The sequence below is a fragment of the Dama dama genome, chromosome 30 (assembly GCF_033118175.1).
Source record: "Dama dama isolate Ldn47 chromosome 30, ASM3311817v1, whole genome shotgun sequence".
Classification (NCBI taxonomy): domain Eukaryota; kingdom Metazoa; phylum Chordata; class Mammalia; order Artiodactyla; family Cervidae; genus Dama; species Dama dama.
Window position 1 is genome coordinate 22852014 of NC_083710.1, and position 22570 is coordinate 22874583.

General features: G+C 36.7%; 1 protein-coding gene and 1 pseudogene across 5 annotated transcripts in view; one reads left to right on the top strand and one right to left on the bottom strand.

Annotated features, from left to right (window-relative positions):
• CAB39L (calcium binding protein 39 like) overlaps window positions 1–22570 on the bottom strand; it is an 89586-nt gene that overhangs the window by 65376 nt on the left and 1640 nt on the right. For 4 of the 5 annotated variants that reach the window (XM_061133787.1, XM_061133785.1, XM_061133784.1 and 1 more), the window contains exons 2-3: window positions 15274–15423; window positions 14558–14632 (exon numbers count right to left, since the gene is read on the bottom strand). The exons of the other annotated variant lie outside the window; for it this stretch is intronic. The gene's annotated coding sequence lies outside the window, so the exon portion shown is untranslated. The remainder of the gene's footprint in view (window positions 1–14557; window positions 14633–15273; window positions 15424–22570) is intronic. 5 annotated transcript variants of the gene reach the window in all.
• LOC133049641 (large ribosomal subunit protein eL37-like) lies at window positions 11952–12359 on the top strand (annotated as a pseudogene).

The window sequence follows — 22570 nt, forward strand, 5'->3', positions numbered from 1 at the left end:
GCCCTGTAACAATAGATAAGACAAATCTAAAACAATTGTTCAGGGACTTCTTTAGAAGTCCAGTGATTAAGACTCCTCACTTCTACTGCACAGGGCACAGTTTCGATCCCTGGTCAGGGAACTAAAAACCTGTATGTCACTCCTTGTGGCCAAAAATTTAAACACACACACACACACACACACACACACACACACATAAAAAAATTGCTCAAATTTCCCATATGAGTTCATTATCTTTTACTCAAAATCCTTTGACTCAAATTTTACGCAGGTAGAACTCTGTGACATGACATATTACTCCAGTTCAGTGATTATGATCATTTCATTTACCCACAACTTTGCTTATTTACAGTATCATGAGGAGGGTGGCTTAAAAACTGGCAATTGGAAATGATATCTGGAAGGTCCTAAATAAGACTTTTTTTCTCTTTTTTCTACTTTATTTATATCATTGGGTCAGTCAACAAGTTTTACTGCAAGAAGGCAGAAATTTTACAGCCTCCTTTCACCTTATCTTGCATGCATTTTTCTAAAAGACCTCTTATTACTTAACTAAATTCCTATTTATTAGTTCTGTACATCACTCCATTTCCCATGGTCCATATCTTTCTGTATTTAACTCTCTATAGAGAGGGGTCAGCCTCTATTTTCCTCACAGTCTTCCCTCTTGATCAATAACACTGTAGTTACCTAAACAGATAAGAAAGTTTATTTTGTGTTTGCTTTAATTATACTTCTAAGGTTGGTGATGGTAAAATAAAACAAGAACTCTAGTACTTTAACACAGAGTGTAATTAACATAACTTTTCCCTGTAGGGATATTAACAATAAGTTGCAAAAGGCTTAAAATATTCATATTCCTTTTCATTTAGTATTTCAGTGTCTACAGATTCATTCTAAGAATAACAAATATGCAAGGAAGCGTGTGCAGAGATATTTATTATACTGTGTGTGCTCAGTCACTTCAGTCGTGTCCAACTCTTTGTGACCCCATGGACACACAGCCTGCCAGACTCTTCTGTAAACTGGATTTCTCAGGCAGGAATACTGGACTGGGGTGCCACCCCCTCCTCCAGGGGATCTTCCTGACCCAGGGCTCAAACCTGCATTGCAGGTGGATTCTTTACCACTGAGCCACTACTACTATGTATAGCAAACACCCCTCCCCAGAAAGTCCAAAACTACATGATTGACTATATTTAATCATTGGATTCCATGTAGCATGGGCATTGACCAACCGAAGCAAGTGTACAAACAACTGGCATAGTCGCAGGCCACTCAGCATACCTGCTGAATACTGAGTGGGGTGCATTCATTCATACAGAATATCATAGTCAAACTGCTTAAGAATATTTAAAGAAATAGGGACATATTTATTGCATAATATCAAGTTAAAAAATCCAAGATCCTAAGCTTAATAAAGAATATGAGCTCCCAATTTTTGTTCTATTTTTTCCATAAACATTTCTTTTTATATGGATATGGAAACAATACCAAGTGTTAACGTGAGTTGGAACACTGGTAATTTTTTTAAAAAATATTTAAAAATTTTTTTAATATTTCTTTTTATTTACTTATTTGTTTTTTAACTTGGCTGTGCCAGGTCTTAGCTGCCACATGTGTGATCTTTAGTGGAGGCATGTGGGAATTTTGTTTTTTAGTTGCAGCAGGTGGAATCTAGTTCCCTGACCAGGGATGGAACTTGGGCCCCCTGCGTTTGGAGTGTGGAGTCTTAATCACTGGACCACCAGGGAAGTCCCGGAACACTGGTGATTACATTCATATATTCCAGTGTTTTCCAAATATTCTATAATTAACACGTACAATCAGTTTCACTACAAAACAAGGTAAGTGTTCCTAAAAATCACCATGTCACACAGCTCTGTATCATGTAGTAAGAACCACAGGAATTGTGGGGGAAACTGGGTTGGAGCTCAATACTCAAAAATGTCATCAGAAACATACTTTTTTCTCTTAAAGTAGGAACCTAATAAAAATAACACTTTTTTTTTTTACAGCAAGTGGTTTAAGAAATACATAAAATAAATATGGCATAAACAAATACATAAAATAAATACCACAATAAATATGGCATTTTTCCTTGAAAAAGACCTGATATTTGCTTGTGGAGGTGGATGTTAGAAGATTTACAGCTTGTGAATTATTTCAAAAGTGGAAATAGAATTTATCTTGTTGATAGCCATACCACCCTGAATGCACTTGATCTCATCTCATCTTGGAAGCTAAGCAGGGTTGGGCCTGGTTAGTACCTGGATGGGAGGATTGTCTGTTATCAGCTGAAAAGTTGTAACATCAAAAGTGGATGAATGTGACTCACATAACATGAGGTATACAAGAGACGGCTGGTATGTGTTTGAGATGTGTGCATGTCTATGTTTTGTGTATTTTTCCATGCCTTGGCTCAGCTGGGTGGCTTTCTGCATTCATGAAACTGTACAAAAGCAAATGAGGAATCTGTGTTATGTTCAAATGTTTCCTAATGCATCAATCATATTGGATCAAATGTGTGTTTTCAAAATGTGTTAAAGCAGAAATGACTGTTACTTTCACCACCATAAAATATATATATATATATATATATTTGAATATGCTAACAAGTATTATGAACTTATTGCTATTATTTTGCTAATTTGGGCAACTAAACATTTTTTAAAGTGGTATTTACGTCTCTCTTTGTTTTTCCCCCCTCACTTCTCATTCATGCTTTTGTTTCTCTATTTTTCTCTCTCCTTAAAGACTACAGTGTAGATACAAAATATTAATACCACAGCTACACATTCAGGTAGCCTAGGAATAACATTTGACTTATTCTTCAACAGTCTTAAGCCAAAAAGAAAGCCCCAAAGCAAAGAATCTATTTACTACCTTAAGAGTTTGCCATCCTATCCACATACCACAGATACCTCAAGTTCTTTTCATAATTCCTGTTTCAGGCAGAACTGTTACCCTGGAACTTGCTTAAAGATATTCAAATTGTTTTCATAAAAGCAGAATATAGAAGAAACGCTAGATGAGAAATGCTTTACAGGTGTCCAAGCTGCAGTGAAATGGGGGTTAACTGATAGAATGAAAACACATTTCCAATTATCCATTAATTGCTAATCCTTGGCTAAATTTGGAAAGCTTTACAAGATCTTCAGCAAAATAACAAAGCTTCATTAGTCTGCTTTCGTTCTCATGCTAACTCTGCTTCCATCTGTTCCTGCTTTTTTTAGGAAGGAGGAAGCTTGGATTACAGAATTTAGGTGACAATCCTGCCCATTGGCTGTATTTCCAAAATACTGGAGCAATCTTTCAAAGTTGAGAACATCAGACCTTTTCTCAATTTGGAGCACTACTCTGGCCCCCTGCTGGTACTGCGCTGCAGTGGCAGCTATAATACTTAGGTCTCAGCAGTGAGCTCTACCATGCCAGTCTAAGGAATGACCACCTTGTTTCCCTAATGCCAAGATAAAATCTATCTCTACGTACATCTATTCACTAGTAAATGAATATATATATATCACCTCTGAAGGCCTTTATGTGATAAACTATTCTGAACATTCTTCTCATATCAAGTGGCTAGTTTCATAGGCCATAGAATCTTTGGAATTAGGCTGACCCAGACTTGAATGAAAACAGATTGTATGTAAGCAATATTATCTTTCAATTGGATACAACCATATACACTCCAGTGCTAGTTATGAGGATCAAGTGAAATATAATATACATACATGCCTGGCATCTAGTTAACTGTTAAATGTTAGACACTGATCCACTCACAAAATTAAAAAAAAAAAAAATAACTCTTATATTCTAAAAGTACATCATCCGACTTGAAGTTTCTCTGTGACTACTCTCAAATGAGGCAGATCTGTTGGAGGGGGGTCACAGGCAGTTCGTAGTCAACCTCATTCATGAAACACTTAGTAGATGCGAAGTGTTACATGAAGAGACCCGGAGGTGCACATAACCCACACACCAACCAGTCATTAACTCTGTGTTTAAGGACTTTTACATTTGTCTTCAGACCTCCCTGGTGGTCCAGTGGTTAAGACTCTGTGCTTCCACCGCAGGAAGGGTGGGTTTGACCCTGGGTTGCGGTTCTAAGATCCTGTATGACACTTCTGTTATTCAGTCACTCAGGTGGGTCCGACTCTTTGCAACCTGATGAACTGCAGCACCCAAGGCTTCCCTGTGTTTCACTATCTCCCGAAGTTTTCTCAGACTCATGTCCATTGAGTTTGCCATAGCACAGTCCAAAAAAGAAAAAAAAAAAAAAAGGATTATACACCAATAAGGCCAAAATAATGCAATTAAAACAATTCTGAAATAGATCGCCAGTCCAGGTTCAATGCATGAGACACGGTGCTCAGGGCTGGTGCACTAGGATGACCCTGAGGGATGGCATTGGGAGGGAGGGGGGAGGGGGGTTCAAGATGGGGAACACATGGACACCCATGGCTGATTCATGTCAATATATGGCAACAACAACTACAATATTGTAAAGTAATTAGCCTCCAATTAAAATAAATAAATTTTTTAAAAAAAGAATTCCGCATGCAGTTTTTTTTGTTTTGTTTTGTTTTTTGCCACACCACATGGCCTGTGGGATCTTAGTTCCCCCATGAGGAACTGAACCTGCCCTTGGAAGTAAAACCATGGATTCCTAATCACTGGACCGCCAAGGAATTCCCTGGATGCAGCATTTTAAAAAAGCACAGGAGTATAGAAACTCTGGAGTCTAGTCTAATTTACTCTAACCAAAAGATGGAGTTGAGGTGGGGGAAAGGGAAATGGGACTATTAGCCATTTGATCTAAGTAAAATATTACAAGAAATCTCAAAGGTTCTAGAAGTATCATAGGGGTTCCAGAATATTTATGAATTTGAGATTAATTGCTAATTATCAAGGACACTGTCTATAACAATGCTTTATTTTACACTTGATTAATCCACATCTTTCAACAAACAAATCTGGGGTACTTTCTATGTGACACAAAGTAGGGTTTTTTAAATATTTATTTATTTATTTGGCTGTGCCAGGTCTTAGTTGCCGCACGTGGGGTCTTTCATCTTTGTTTCCACATGTGGGATCTAGTTCCTGAACCAGGGATTGAACCTGGGCCCCCAGCATTGGGCGCGGGGAGTCTTAGCCACTGGACCACCAGGGAAGTCCCCACAGTAGTTTCCATAATGAACTTCAATCAATCCTTTCGGTACTTTCAGGGTTGCTACTAGCTTACTTTGGTAAGAGTCAGAAAAAGGGACAGGTGCAGTCAAGCAGGTGCACAGATCAACCGGCACATAGCATCGTCAGGCAAAGAACAAGTATTCTTTTCTTCAGGCAGAGGCAACCCTGCACCAGCCTGGCACGTAGTTTGATTGGATGGAAGGGGTAACTGTGAGCTGGATTTCAGGCCCTACTCAATTCCCTAGCCAGGAGTTTTGAGCAGTGGACAAACCATACAACTAATATGCAATGGCCCTGAACACAATGGCAAGGCCCTGTTACAACTTTCTTATCATGTCCATATATAGGATTCATTCATCCAGCCATCTGAGGAAAATATGCTCTTTGGGGATACAGAGTGAAATAAGGAATTCATATTCTCTTAGGGGGTATAATACATGTACCAAAAATCACTACAGTGTAAGGCAAAAAGTTACAAATCACAAATGAAAAGACTAATGAAATGCCAAAAAATTCAGGAGAGCCAAACCGTACTTATATCTTGAGGAATCACAGAAGGTTTCAGAGAAAAGGTGCACTGAACCCAGTTAGGAGTGATGGGTAGCATTCGGTCACATGGAGACAGGAACAGAGGATTTAGGAAGAGCAAGATGTAAATAACAAACAATAATTTAGTTTATCTGAAGCAAATGCTATATGAATGACAGTAAAATGAAAAACAGATTGGGATCAGATTATGAAGAGTTTGTCATACTAGGCTAGTGAGTTTAACTGTTAATTTGTGGGCAAAGGGGAGCCATGAGATAATCAAACTCTCATGAATATGAATTTAGCAGAGTAAAAGGAATAAAAAAGGTATAGAAATAGGAGGAGATGAAATGAAAGGCAACTGCACTAGTCTAGAATGACAATGAAACTAACTACGCAGTGGGAAGGAGAGGACTACATGAGTGTCAGAGACAATAAATTTGGCAACTGAACAAATGTTGGTGGGAATGGAGAGAACAAACAAGATGACGAGTTTCCATGCCTATGTGAGAGTAGATGGGGAATATCTTCAAAGTAAATAAGGGCCAAAGAAGAAAAAACAATTTTTACACAATAACAAGTTGCTTTTATGTAACAAGTTTGAGATGCCAGCAAGACTTCTGGATATAGATGCTTACAGAGGCATTTGAACACACAGAACCAGGAGAGAAAACAGAGTCAGAGACACACATCCGGGGTCACTCATTCTGCCTATGCAATATGTGCTCGGTCAGCTGCTCACTCTTGTCCAATTCTTCGTGACATCAGGGACTGCTGGCCGCCAGGGTCCTCTGTCCATGGAATTTTCCAGGAAAGAATACTGGAATGGGTTGCCATTTCCTACTCCAAGGAATCTTTCTGACCCAGGGATCGAACCCACATCTCCTATGTCTCCTCCATTGGCAGGTGGATTCTTTACCACTGTGCCACCTGGGAAGTCAATGCAATAGGAGAGACTAACAAGAAAGACAAGAACAAACCTTTAAAGAATACCTACAGGTGGTGGTAGAAAAAAACAGTGACTAAAGAAATCGTAGAAGGAAAGGAGAACCAGAAGAGTATACTATCACTATGACCAAAAATCAGAGCATCAGGAACATGAAGTGTGCAATAACAGTACTGAACACTGTAGAGCGGTGATGAGCACGCTGCGTAAACCTGTAATCTAATTTCCAAGGCTCACTTTCGATTCTTACAAACCAAAAGCATTACGGGAAATAGTGATATCCAAAGAAGTAGGACAAGGAAGGGGACCTTTAAGTATTCATATTCCCCTAAAATCCTGAAATATAGGCTGATCAGTTCAGTTCAGTTCAGTCGCTCAGTCGTGTCTGACTCTTTGTGATCCCATGGACTGCAGCACGCTAGGCCTCCCTGTCCATCACCAACTCCCAGAGCTTGCTCAAACTCATGTCCACTGAGTCAGTGATGCCATCCAACCATCTCATCCTCTGTTGTCCCCTTCTCCTCCTGCTTTCAGTCTTTCTGAGCATCAGGGTCTTTTCAAATGAGTCAGTACTTCCCATCAGGTGGCCAAAGTATTGGAGTTTCAGCTTTAGCATCAGTCCGTCCAATGAATATTCAGGACTGATTTCTTTTATGATTGACTGGTTGGATCTCCAACCAGTCCTAGGGACTCTCAAGAGTCTTCTCCAATATCACAGTTCAAAAGCATCAATTCTTCGGCCCTCAGCTTTCTTTATAGTCCAACTCTCACATCCATACATGACTACTGGAAAAACCATAGCTTTGACTAGACAGACCTTTGTTGACAAAGTAATGTCTTAGCTTTTTAATATGCTGTCTAGGTTGGTCATAACTTTTCTTCCAAGGAGGAAGTGTCTTTTAATTTCATGGCTGCAGCCACCATCTGCAGTGATTTTGGAGCCCAAAACAATAAAGTCTCTCACTGTTTCCATTGTTTCCCCATTTATTTGCCATGAAGTGATGGGACCAGATGCCATGATCTTAGTTTTCTGAATGTTGAGTTTTAAGCCAACTTTTTCACTCTCCTCTTTCACTTTCATCAAGAGGCTCTTTAGTTCTTCTTTGCTTTCTGCCATAAGGGTGGTGTCATCTGTGTATCTGAGGTTATTGATATTTCTCCTGGCAATCTTGATTCCAACTTGTGCTTCATCCAGCCCAGTATTTTGCATGATGTACTCTGCATATAAGTTAAATAACTAGGGTGACAATATACAGCCTTGACGTACTCCTTTTCCTATTTGGAACTAGCCTGTTGTTCCATGTCCAATTCTAACTGTCGCTTCCTGACCTGCATACAGATTTCTCAGGAGGCAGGTCAGGTGGTCTGGTATTCCCATCTGTTTAAGAATCTTCCACAGTTTATTGTGATCCACACAGTCAAAGGCTTTGGCATAGTCAATAAAGCAGAAATAGATGTTTTTCTGGAATTCCCTTGCTTTTTCGATGATCCAACAGGTGTTGGCAATTTGATCTCTGGTTCCTCTGCCTTTTCTAAATCCAGCCTGAACACCTGGAAGTTCATGGTTCACGTACTGTTGAAACCTCGCTTGGAGAATTTCAAGCATTACTTTACGAGCATGTGAGATGAGTGCAATTGTGTGGTAGTTTGAGCATTCTTTGGCATTGCCTTTCTTAGGGATTGGAATGAAAACTGACCTTTTCCAGTCCTGTCACCACTGCTGAGTTTTCCAAATTTGTGGGCAAATTGAGTGCAGCACTTTAATAGCATCATCTTTCCGGATTTGAAATAACTCAACTGGAATTCCATCATGTCCACTAGCTTTGTTCATAGTGATGCTTCCTAAGACCCACTTGACTTCACATTCCAGGATGTCTGGCTCTAGGTGAGTGATCACACCATCATGGTTATCTGGGTCATGAAGATCTTTTTTGAATAGTTCTTCTGTGTATTCTTGCCACCTTTTCTTAATATCTTCTGCTAGGTCCATACCATTTCTGTCTTTATTTATGCCCATCTTTGCATAAAATGTTCCCTTGGTATCTCTAATTTTCTTGAAGAAATCTCTAGTCTTTCCCATTCTATTGTTTTCCTCTATTTCTTTGCACTGATCACTGAGGAAGGCTTTCTTATCTCTCCTTGCTATTCTTTGGAACTCTGCATTCAAATGGGTATATCTTTCTTTTCTACTTTGCCTTTAGCTTCTCTTCTTTTCTCAGCTATTTTTAAGGCCTCCTCAGACAACCATTTTGCCTTTTTGTGTTTCTTTTTCTTGATAGAGAGGTCAAAGCCAGGTTGCGATCATCAGATCACATGGCATGATGCGTGCATGCGTGCTAAGTCACTTCAGTTGTGTCCAACTCTTTGAGAGTCCATGGACAGTAGTCCACCATGCTCCTCAGTCCATTGGATTCTCCAGGCAAGAATACTGGAGTGGGTTGCCATGTCCTCCTCCAGGGGATCCTTCCCACCTAGTGCTTGAACCTGCATCTCTTAGGTCTCCTGCATTGGCAGGCAGGTTCTTTACCAGTAGCGTCCCCTGAGAAGCCCCATATGGGCACTATAGCAAAGCATAAAGCAGGAAGAGGACCCCAAGGCGGCAGTCCTTCTGGGAAACTGGTAATATTGGTTCAGATCTAGGTAGCATGGCTCAGCTGCCTCACCTAGAACACTGTATGAAAGGTCAGAGCCTTCGCAGTACCTGACACACAACAAGAAGTCCCGGGCAAAAGTAAGATTGTAAGAGGTTAAGGATGAGGTGATGAAGGCACTAGCATATAACACTGTTTCCAAGCATTTGATAAGGAAGAGAAGGAGAGCTTGAAGGATTTTTGTTGCTTTTTTGTTAACTTTGAACTCTCAGTAGACTGAGTGGGTGGAACAGATAGGAAGAAGATGCAAGATAAGAAGAGGACAGTTAATGATGCAAGAGTCTTATGCCCACAACAGAAGATGGAATCAAGACCATAGTGGAAAGTTTAACCCCCACGAAGAATTATATATATTTTTCTAAAATGAAAAAGGAAGAGAAAGAGTGAGTAAAGAAACTGTCCAGGTAAAGAGGAATGAAGTTACAAAGTACATGATTGCTCCCATTTTCTCAGAAGAGAAGGACTCAAAATCATCTCAAGAGAGTAAGAGTGAACTAACAGAATGCGCACTGGAGCAGAGTGAAAAGTGAGGTTACAAAAACACACAAATGTATTAAGAAGAAAAGCTAAAGGCTATAATTCATGTTCATCAAATTCAACGTCCAATGGTTACAATTTCACTTAAAATTGCGCCACAAAAACTAACTAGGCGAGACACATGCTATGGTATTCCTCCAACTTCCCAATTTAAGGACTAACAAAGAATGACATAAGAAAGAAGTCATGGAATCCTCAGGTATAATACACAATAGCATTATAACCAACAAAGATGGGCTCAGAGTCAGATGGTGATGAGTCTCATATTTCTCTGCCCTTCTTTGCTGGAGCTGTTTTCTGCTTTTTCCACAGTCGATACTTCTATGAAAAGTTCTTTCTTGAATCATTTACAAACACAACATAGCTTTTAAACAACTCTCATCCCATGTTTGCTCTCTTTTTATAAAGTATGTCATCTTCTAATTTTCCAAGTTTTTACAAACTTTCACTTTGCTACAAATTATTGAAATCAGAGCTACATGAAAAATTTTATGTTGGAAAATCATATTATTTCTATTATAAATCTTTAAAAGTACAATTTGTAAGCTGGTGCCCTAGAGCCAAGGAGAAAACAGGATTTAAAAAGAACACAGAAAGGACAAACAAAGATAAGGCTGAGTGAAGAGAGAGAAAACCTTGAGTTATAAATTACTCAGTTTAAAATGTCAAGGGAAACTTGTCTCAAAGTTTCCCTTTCAATGTTTTGAAGCTTGTTAATAATGGAAAGTCCTTTTAAACAAGATATTTAATTTTCAGATTCCAACAAATCCATTGACAGCAAACAAATACATAGGACTTATAATAAAACATATACACTGAATGGAAAAATCTCTATGGAATTAGTTCAGTAACTATAGTTGGATTCCATTTTCTTTATAAAACACATTTTACCATAACTCTAAAGACTTATAAAACATGATCTAGAATAGGAAAAATAATTACAATCTATTAATCACTACTGACCACAGGAAAAAAAATCTGTAATAAATATAAACACACAATGGTATCTTGTTTTACAAAGAAAATGTGAACTAATTCTTGTGCCAACTACTAAAAGATGGAAAATTTCTCCATTTCAATACAGAATCCAAAATGTAGATGAAAGTTTTCACCTTAGTAAAAGAAGCGTAACTGTTATAAGAAACAGAATCTTCCTAAGAAAAAGAAAGATTTTTTAAAACATAAACTACCACCATGTGATAAGACAAAATCTCATATGCTGCTGTGCAGAATAAAATCACTAAGAATATTTCTAGGAAGCAATTTTTCGAACGTTTATGCTCTTCAATGCACCATTTCTACTAACAGAAAGCTAGTCTGAGAAAGTAATCAGAAATATGACCAGATATTCAATGATGCTATACAATGTTATTTATAATAGGAAAGCCCGGAATATCTACAAAAAAGAAATGGTTGAATAAATTATGCTATGCTATCACTTTATTATAGAATTTAATAGAATGTCAAAATAACATTTGAAAGGGTCATAGATTCATATAAGAAAAATATGCTAAATAAAAATTAAAAAATAAAATACATGAGTATTTCAAATTCATTTTTTATTGGAATACAACTGTTTCACAATACGGCAGTGGTTCTGCTGGACGGTGAAGTGAATCAGCTGTTATATGTGTATGGTGGTGCTAGTGGTTCAGTCACTTAGTCGTGTCCAACTCTTGCATGGGCTAGAGTCCACCAGGCTCCTCTGTGCATGGGGTTCTCCAGGCAAGAATACTGGACTGGGTTGCCATTTCCTTCTCCAGGGGATCTTCCCCACGCAGGAATTGAACCTGGGACTCCTGCACTGCAGGCAGTTTCTTTACCGATTGAGCTACCAGGGAAGTGCATATACATGTATCAAATTCACTTTTAATTACATATATACATACAACCTGGAGAAGGAAATGGCGACTGACTGCAATAGTCTTGCTTGGAGAACTCCACGGACAGAGGAGCCTGGTGGGCTGCAGTCCATGGGGTCGCAAAGAACTGGACACAATTTAGTGACTGAACAGTAACAACCTCAATACACACAGCCATTTGCATGTCCATAAACACATATAATTTTTATGCAGATAACATTAGAAGGAAATACCGTGAAATTTTTTAAGTAATTTTGTTTTTAGAATTAGTTTTTTTCCCTCTGTTCTTTTCTGAAATAATCAGAAGTGAGATGAGGAAGGGAATATCATTGTTTGGAAAATGTCACAATAAGACGTATGTTGTGCCGCTGTTGTAGCTCTAAGTTCTATCACTGACATAAATCGACCTGTGGCAAATGTGACTACCCTGCCGAGTGCAAGAGAAAATATAACTGGAGCGCCAAGGAAAGAAGTGCCACTGGCGCTAGTGGAGTAAGGCACCTAAAAGTTGTATACAGCAGGTTCAGGCTTGAATTCCTGAATAACATCACCTAATCCGAAAAGAGCAGCTGTGGCAGCATCCGGCTGATATTAAGGGTTTCGATAATTAGTTGCTCAATAAATGTTCCAGTTTAAAAAGAAACACACTAAAAAAAGAAAAAGAAACAACACTGAGCTTTCTACCATAGCATTTGTAAGTAGAAAGTTTCATTTTTAAAAAAGTAGCAGCTATGTTTCTCTTTAAACAGGCATTTAAAAAAAAATGTAGGTGCTGATACATATAATGTACACACTCTACACTGAATATGATCAAGTCTGCAGACTCATGGATTTCCATTATAACTCCATGCTGAGGAAAGCTATGAATGAAAAGGAAAGGGAAAAGCATGCTGTTGTCTTGATGTTTACTTCCTAACTGACAACTTTAAGGACACTAGAACATAAGCTAATGTGAAGGGAGGGAATTTGTGTGTTTTGTTCACTGCTTTATCCTGCTTTATTCTCAGCAAATATTTGTGAATAAATCTACAACTGATTTTTTAAAATTATGAATTACTTTCCTGTTATACAATGTTCTTTGTCTTGAATCAAAAAGTAAGACAAGGAGGAAGTGCTGACTTTTATGTGATGAGTTGGGGAACTCACTGAATAAAATTAGTTCTGCTTTTTTTTTTTCTTCCTGCCCTTACAGGGGGGATGATGTTTTTTCTCTAGAGAAGTTCATCTCTTCTACTTTAATATTAACTTTCTTGCACAAATTGTATCCTGCTATTCTGATGAACTCATCTCACAATTTCTTTTATTTTTTCTGTATCTTTTTTCTTTGTGTATGGCCTTCTATGCACAGTTGACCCTGGAACAAATGGAGGTTTAGGGGTACTAACCACCATGCAGTCAAAAATCTATGTTTAACTTTACAATTATCTTTCCGTAATTGTAGTAACCACATTTGTGGGTTCAGCCAACCACAGATCATGTAGTACTGTAGTAGGTACTTTTTGAAAAAAATTCACAAGGTCAACTATGGTTTTTCTCTTTTTAACTGTGCCTTATATGCTGGGTTTAACATCTTTACTTCTTAGTTTTATTATGGGGTTTATCATTTCTTATATCCTAATTTGTTCTTATTTTAGTGTGCCTGGCCATTTTTATAGTCTGTTACTTTTTATATTTTAGAATCCCTCTTTTATTTATTAAATATATTTATCTTATATATTGGATACTTCCAATAGCTGAAATATCTGTAGATAAGTTTTAGTTCTGGTTTCTGCTGACTCTAGCTCAACGTATTTTTTTTTTCTCCCTTGTGTTTTGTGATTTTAAAAAAATGTGTATGAGCTTAGTTTTTAGAATTTTAACTATGACTGTTTGATAACTAGGTTGATAATCCTCTCTATGGAGGATTTGTGATGGTTTCTGAAAACTGTTTCAGACCCAAGTCTATTATAAATTAAAACTCTCCTTGTAGAGTTTTGAGACCATGAAAATAGCATAAAATAAGGCCTCAAATCCAAGCAAATGTGAGCTGGTAACCAGGAATTGCTCAGGGAGATTTTAACTCCACCTAGAGTTGTATGCCTCTCCAGAATGGTCTCTGACAGGCCCCCCTACACTTTGCAGAGTGCAAGGGATTTTCCCCAAGTCTCCATTTTTCCCCACGTACAAGTTTCTATGCCAACAGAAACTGATGGATGCTGCCAAAGTATTCAGTGATTTCAGCACTTGTTTACCTCACCGAATAGATTTGCTTGGTTTCTAGCCCCAGAAAGTTTCCTTTGTTTTCTTATAGGTTCATCCATTTATTTTAAAGGATGTTTTAATATGGAATCTACTATTTTACATATTTTATGGACATCTTCTCTATCACGATCTTCTCTGTTGGCTCAGACAGTAAAGAGTCTGCCTGCAATTCAGGAGACCTGGGTTCGATTCCTGGGTCAGAAAGATTCCCCTGGAGAAGGAAATGGCAACCCAGTCCAGTATTCTTGCCTGGAAAATCTCACGGGCAGAGGAGCCTGGCAGGCTACATATAGTCCATGGGGTCACAAAGAGTCGGACACGACTAAGCAACTTCACTTTCTTTTCTCTATCATATTCTCAGAAATGGAAATCTATTTAATACTTCTGCAATTGCTTTGTACAATTTAAATTGGGATATTATAATTAATCCTGATAAATCTTGTTTTAGTGTGTTAGGGTAGTCTACAAGTCTGTCAAGGGCACCTATAATCTTGACTGAGTTATTATTGGGTTGGCCAAAGAGTTCATTCAGGTTTTTCTGTTAGATGATATGGAGAAACCCAAATGAACTTTCTGGCCAATCCAGTATGTTAGCTTACCTTAGAAGTTTGTATCACCTGCAAATTTGCTTCAACTTTCTCAGCCTTCACCACAGTCACTGATCAACCCAGCTCCTGACAAAAAGAAAAGCTAAAAACTTAATTTAAAAAATCTTTATAGAAATTTTAATATTTTTTTTCTTATTGTTATCAGGTACATAGAATTATAAATTGAATTTTCATCATCACCATATATCAATACAAATAAATCAAATTAAAATAGCTTATCCTGATTACTTTAACTGGTAGACATTTTAAAAAGTAGTATTGAACCAAATAAAAATATTTCAACATTGGGGGAAATAAGTAGAAATGTGAAAGGGTGGTATGGATAAGAGGAACTCTAACAACACGGCTGAAATCCCTATCAACCCTCACCTTACACAGGAGGAAACCACCTTATCTAAACTAGTATTTTCTAAACCACACATCTTCAATATGTACAAAAAGGTTGTGCAAAGCTTAGAAGAGCTCTGAAATATCACAAAGGGAAGCTTTGAAAGGTTTTTTGCTGATAAAAGCACCATGAAAACCCATGACTACTAGATTCTTTTTTCTTTTCTGCTTTGCCATAGCTTTAGTTCATATCTTTCACTAATTTCAGTCATCAATGGAAACTTTTATAAAATTTTTCTCTCTCAATATCCATATGATGGTGTACATGTGTACATGTGTGTATGTTTACATTTTCCCATTAGAAATAAGAGAAAACTTACACTCTCTCCTTTAGTATAATGCTCTTGCATGAAGAATGTATAAACCACTGACTCTGGGTCTGCATCTTTATTTTCTGAGCAGCAACTAGTGGTTTAAATAGAACATTTAGCTCTTGATATTCTTTCTTCGCAATACTTGATGTATATATCCTGCAATAATGTAGTAGAAAAAACACAGGCTTTGGAATCACATAGATCTGGGTTTAAATCTCAACATCTCTGACCCTCTTATGAAAATAGTATCACAAATCTCAAAGGATACCTGTTAAGAGTCAAATTATGTATGTGTGTGTGTATATATATATATATATATATATATAGTGTCTAGCACAAAGCCTGCCATGTGACCTGTGCTCTGATATGTTAGCTGTCTTTCTGTGTAATTTTGTACTTCATTTCCACTTTGCTCAATCTAGCAAAGGACTTTCCAAGCTAAATTTTCTAAGTCATAGCCCTGATAAACTACTGTGGCTCTGTTCAAGAATTAACACTTTGCAACACTTATTTTACCCAACAACAGACTTAAAATACTTTAAAAATAGCAATGCAACAACAATTATACTACTGAATATATCCCACTAAGGTACTGGTTCCAGCCCAACCCCCTCATGGACAACAAAATCCATGGATGCTTAAATCTCTTATATAAAATGGTATAGTGTTTGCATATATCATATGCACATTACACATATACTTTAAATCATCTCTATATTATTTAACAATGTACATGCTCTATAAATTGGGGGCAAATTAACTTTTGCTTTTTGGAACTTTCTTGAATTTCTTTTTCCCGGAACATGCTCAATCTGTGGTTGGTTGACACTGCAGATGCAGAGGGCCAAGGTACAGCCCAGAATTTATGTTCTAAAGTCACTAAAATTAGGGCTTCCCTGGTGGTCCAGTGGTTAAGCATCTGCCTGCTAATGCAGGGGATATCGGTTCGATCCCTGGTCTGGGAAGATCCCACATGTTGTGGGACAACTAAGCCCATGAGCTGCAACTATTCAGCTTGCACACCCTAGATCCCATCTCTGCAACAAGAGAAGCCACCGCAATGAGAAGCTTGAGCACCACAACTAGAGAAAGACTTTGAGTAGCAATGAAGACCCAATGCAGCCATAAATAAATTAAAAAGATAAAGTTACCAAAATTGTTCCTTTTCTTGAGTGGATATGTCATCAAAATTCTTTATAGTTACATAAATTCATTTCCTTTTAGATTTCTCTTTCTACCTCTTTATTTTTGAATATGTAAACATACATGATTCTAAGATCAAAACTATATAAACAAGTTACAGAGAAATCTCTCCATCATTGGCACCATCCCTTCTACTTATAGATTAATCTATAGACTCTTCTGCGCTTTTGTTTTTTCCATTTCAAAATATACTCTGCAGATCACCCTATACTGGTGCATGGAGACTTTCTATAGTCTCTTTATGCATTCTGAGGAAAAGAGTGGCTTGGAAGGGACACCATCAACCTGGAGATTATTTCATTGTTGCCAATCTTTTGGTAATACAAGTAATTGTTTGACTAAATTTATACAAATGCCAGTTTATATTTTATGCCAATGTGTCCTTAGAACAGATTCCTAAAAGTGAGATGTCTGGGTCAAAAGATACATGCATATGCGATTCTATGAGATACTGTCAAATTCCCTCCTGGGCTTTGCACTTTTGTATTCTTAGCAGAAAGGCATCAAAGTGCTGGTCTCCCACAGTCCATAGACTATATTATATAACTTTGGATTTGGGTGAGAAGGGCTTTTTTAAGATAATTAATCATTTGTGGCTGTTTTATTTTTTTAATTGAACAGAAATTGCTTTACAATATTGTGTTGGTGCTGCCATATGTCAACATGAATTGTTTTTGGCTGTTTTTGCAATATGCATGTATGCTCAGTTGTGTGTCTTTGCGACTCCATATAGCCGACCAGGCTCCTCTGTCCACCGAATTTTCCAGGCAAGAATACTGGAATGGGTTGCCATTTCCTTTTCCAGGGGGTCTTCCCGACCTAAGGGTTGAACTCATGTCTCTCACATCTCTTGCATTGGCAGGTGGATTCTTTTTTTTTTTTTTGGCAGGTGGATTCTTAATCACTAGTGCCACTTGGGAAGCCCAGGTGAATTCTTTACCAACTGAGCCATCAAGGATTTTCCTCTTTAGGGTAGGCTTTTCTCTTCTACTTGCATTCTACTGACCCCAGGTCCTGCTTCCCTTTCCTTTGTTCTGAAGTCTCAAATTCACTTGTCATCTGAGCACAGGTTCTAGAGCTGACGCTGTTTTATTTCAGTGTTAACTTGCCTACATAACCATAATTTGAAATTATGTTAGGCAAGGGTGGTGGTAGTTAACTTTGCTCTCCTTATAGATCTGTGTGGTTTTCAAAAAGGATATATGGAGAGATTTGGATTTAGACAGGTACCATCATCCTACAGAAACCTTGAGCCAGGTTTGGTTTTGTTTTGTTTTTTAATTTTTGAATTATTTTCTTGACTTACTATGTGTGATCAAAATTTTTACTTTTTGTATTCCGGAACCAAGATATTCTTTGTGGTCTAATATAAAATAGATTTTTATAACTGTCCTATGTGCACTTGAGAACATATATTCTCTATTAATGGATTCAGACTTTGATAGAAATCTGTAAGAGCTTTTTGGTGATTTTTTTGGTCCACTTAACCTGACTTATGCCGAGACATGTGTTAAAGTCTTCTATAATTAGAGGTTTCTGTTCCTTCTTACCTCTCTAGCAGTTTCTACTTTATGATGTCTATTGATGTGTCATTTGATAAATAGATATGTTTTAAAATCTTTACTGTAAATATAGCCCTTAGCTTTATAAGGGTTATTTTATAATATCCTTCATCTTAATTTTTCAATTAATTCTTTTCAATTAAATTCTGCCTTGTCTAAAACTAAGATGATGAATCCTGCTTTCTAAAAACTTTGCATTTATTTGATATGTCTTACACTCTTACTATTTTTATTCATCTATTAACTCCCTTTATACTTTTTACAACTGTATCTTTCATATACAACAATCATTAAGTTGAGCCATACACATGTATTAATACATCTGATATATTTTGCAATGAGATAATGCTTCACCTTCTATTCATTTTGTGTGTGTACAGATAAAAATATACAGAATATGTGTTCACATCATTATATGGTCTGCTCTCTTTGCCCTTTTTAGGGTAGATATTTCTTTTAACATTTAGGGGAGTGTTGTATATTTTGTTATCAGGGGTTAACTCTATAATAATAGCTTTATAAAATACTCCTCATTTTCCCCTGCCCTTTTTAAGATACAGTTAGTTCCCTGCTATTAACAGTAATAAAATTACTAACTTCCTCTTCTCCCCCACCTGGTATTGTAACACTTTAATGAGTGCTTTATATCTAAGTATGTATACTTATTTATAATATGTTTCTGTCCATCAGTCAGTTTCAAGCATTATCCTTTTCCTTATAGCTAATTCCTCTGAAGCAAGTGACCACTATTCTACTTTGCACTTCTCCTCACCCCCTCCTCCCTTTTTCGGTAGGTTGTATTATTTCAACATCAGATTATATAACATTTACATACCATTCTATCACTATATTATCATTCCTATCACTATTATGTCTGAAATTCTCCAGTATATTCTTCAAGAAGGGTTCCTAGGAACAACATTCCTTGAGTTGTTTCATGTTTATAAACGCTTGTTGATGTCCTGAGTTCTTAATCATTTGGTGAGAAATGGAATATTTATTTCCTTGAATTTTTAAAACATGTTGGGCTATTGTTGTTTAGTAGCTAAGTTGTGTCCAACTCTTTTGCAACCCCATGAACTGCAGCCCGCCAGGCTCCTTTGTCAATGGGACTTCCCAGGCAAGAAAACTGGAGTGGGTTGACATTTTCTTTTCCATGAGATCTTCCCAACCCAGGGATAGAACCTACATCTCCTGCATTGGCAGGAGGATTCTTTACCACTGAGCTACCAGCATGCTTTGTTAACATCTGGCATAAAATGTCACTGCTAAAAAAGTCTAATCCTATCTGATTTTCTTTCCAAGTTTACTTGGTCTTTTCTCCATGGGTGCAGTCATGGAAGTCAAACTTGTGTCTTAACTAATACAAATTTAAAGTCAAGGAGAATGAGCTTTGTCAATACTACCATGGCATATGAAATGTTAAGAAAAAGAAAAGGAAGACCTAAAATAATTCAGGACAGTGGCAGTGATAGTAGAAAATGAAGAAAGCCATTTGGAGGCTGAAGTTACAGATTATAAAACTGGGCAAAAGGGAGACATAGGAATTTTGTTCTACATCTGAGCCACTGAAAAGCCATTAATCAAGATAGGAAACATGAAAGAGGGTAAGTAGTACATAAATTGAGTAGATCTAATTATCAAAAGGCTGTGAGACATGTGTTAAGTGCTTAAGAGAGCAGAACTTTAGAATTAGGGCTCATTTACACAAAAATGAACAGCAGGAACAAGTGAGATTTCAAAGGAAGAAGTAGTGTTTCAATTCCCCTATGCTTTTCAAAAAACCTAAATATATAATAATTTAAACATTTCCTTGCTTAAGTGAAATATTAAGTGTACCATATGTTTACCTCAGAAGCATTTTCAGTAGTTAATGGACATTCTCATAATTCAAACATCCAATCAATTCCATTGATTAGCTGAAAAGCACAAACTGCAGCAGTAATTTTGATTTTTATAGTTTTTATTTTTTTTTAATTGAAATAGTTAATTTACAATGATGTGTCTTTTTCTGTCACACAGAAAATTGATTCAGCTATACATGAATACATTTTTTATTTTCTTTTCCAAAACAATTTACATCAGGATATTGAATATAGCTCTCTGAGCTATAAAATAGAATGATCTTTATAAGTTTTAAATAATTTTTTATTTTTAGTCACATTGTTTTATTCCCATAATGGACCTTATTGAATATCAGAAAAATAATGGTAAAACACATCAAATTAATGAAGACTATAGAAATATTTCTGAAAATCTCAAAATATTCCCCCTAAAGTGATATCTACATAGTCATAACTAATTACAAAGCCCAGCAAAGTATTTCTGGTACTTCAAAATAAATTTTAAAAGGATGATTATATGCAATTTAGTTACAGAGAGGAAAACCTATCACATTTTAATGTTTTTAATAAAGAAGTGCTTGTATTTTCACTTATATATGGAATCTAAAAAATAAAACAAATGTAACAAGGCAGAAACAGACTCACAGATACTATACAAAGGAAAAAACTAGTGGTTACCAAAAAGGAGAGGTATGGGTACAAGGCAAAACAGGTGAAGGGGATTAAGAGGTACAAACTGCTAGGCATAAAACTAAAAAGTTACAAGAATGTAATGTACAGCACAGGGACTATGAAACTGAGTCCCCCTAAAACTGAGCTCCTCTTCTGAGTTTATGATTAACCTCTCCAACCAAAGCTTTATTCCCTTTCTTGTCCCCACCTGTTCCCCTCAAGATTAAGCAGTATCAAAGAAAAAGGAGGTACTGAAACAAAACATGTTCCTGGGGGCCCACCTTGGCACAAAAGCCCCCTCTGTATTCCCCATTTCTTTGTTTGTAGAAAAAGGCTTTAGTCTTCCAGGCTTTCCCTGAGTTCCAAAGAGCAGGCACAGGCAGTTACTAATTATGGAAATGAGGGAATGCAGAAACAAAGGAAAAGCAGTTAAACAAGAAAAGTAATGACAGTAATTCAGTGATAAAGCAAGAGTCTTAGTTCCTCCTCAAGGGATAGACATAACAATCTGACAGATATCTTTATCAGGAACTAAGCCCCCCACCCAACTCTCCACCCAGGTGGAGGATGGTGACTACATCCTCAAGCACTAGACCCCAGATGAGCTCGGGCCAGACGATTGAGACTTCTGAAGCATCACTGTTACCTCACTACCAACCAATCAGAAGAAAGTCATGAATTCTGCAGCCCTCACCCTGAAATGTTGTCTTTAAAACCAATCCCCTGAAAACCACCCAGGAGTTTGGCTCTTTTTAACATGAGCTGCCCATACTTCTTATTAGGGCCTGCAATAATCGCTGTATTTTCCTTTACCATAGGCAATGTCAATAAATTGGCTTTGCTGTATGGCAAGTGAGCAGACTCACGTTTGGTTCAGTAAAAAATATAGTCAATAATTTATATTAACTTTGTATGAAGTATTATATATAAAGATATTGAATTGCAATGAACACCTGAAACTATATAATATTTAAGTCAACTCTATTTTAATAATAATATAAAAGAAATGCTTATCATCCATCACTCTAAAACCTTCACTCATAAAACCTTTTGGCATTTTAAAGTACCAAATGCAAGAATTCCAAACAGGTTATGGGAACAATTTTTATTGACTTTTTAAAATGCTGTGTTAGCATGTATATCCATGGCTGATTCATGTCAATGTATGGCAAAAACCACTACAATATTGTAAAGTAATTAGCCTCCCACTAATAAAAATAAATGAAAAAAATAAAAAATAATTTAAAAATAAAATGCTGTTAGATAGATTCTAATCTATATTCAGTCACAAAAATATTTAAAAGGTGTCATCAAATTTTTTCTTTTATAAACTATGTATCACTTGATAATGGGAAAAAATCTAAATTTGTATATATGAGATTGCATTAAAAAATAATCTCTAACATCAAAGTTAAAACACTTTTACTTAACATCACTTAACATTGTTCACGTAAAAGTGTTACAACAAACATTTCTATGGATCTTCAGATTATATATTATGAAATCTAGAGAATTATATTCTTCAAACAAAAGTCTGTGGATACTCACCTAATTTGTTATGTTAAAATTACTTATATATAGAACATATTTACACAATATCGTAAATGTAAACACAGTATTTTGACTTTAAGTTGTGTTAAAAAGAAAATAAAAGAGTAATAAATTTTCTTCAGCAGAAGAGACTGAAAGCAATAAGTTTGGCATCATTTACTGAGACTGGATACTTTCAAGAAAAAAAATGGCAAATAGAGCATTACTACTTAATGGTTCATTTTCATTACCTCTACTGTAGGATCTCATAAACAGACCTCAGAAAAAAAGGATTATGAACCTGTCCTTAGTATTACTCTAATGTATAAACTGGAAAAGAAAAACTTAAGTTCAAGTTTTCTGGAAAGCAGATTAAAAAATTATTTTCCAGTTAGGCTAAAGAAAAAAAAAATGGACACCAGTTTGAGTAAACTCAGTGGACATGAGTTTGAGTAAACTCTGGGAGTTGATGATGGACAGGGAGATCTGGTG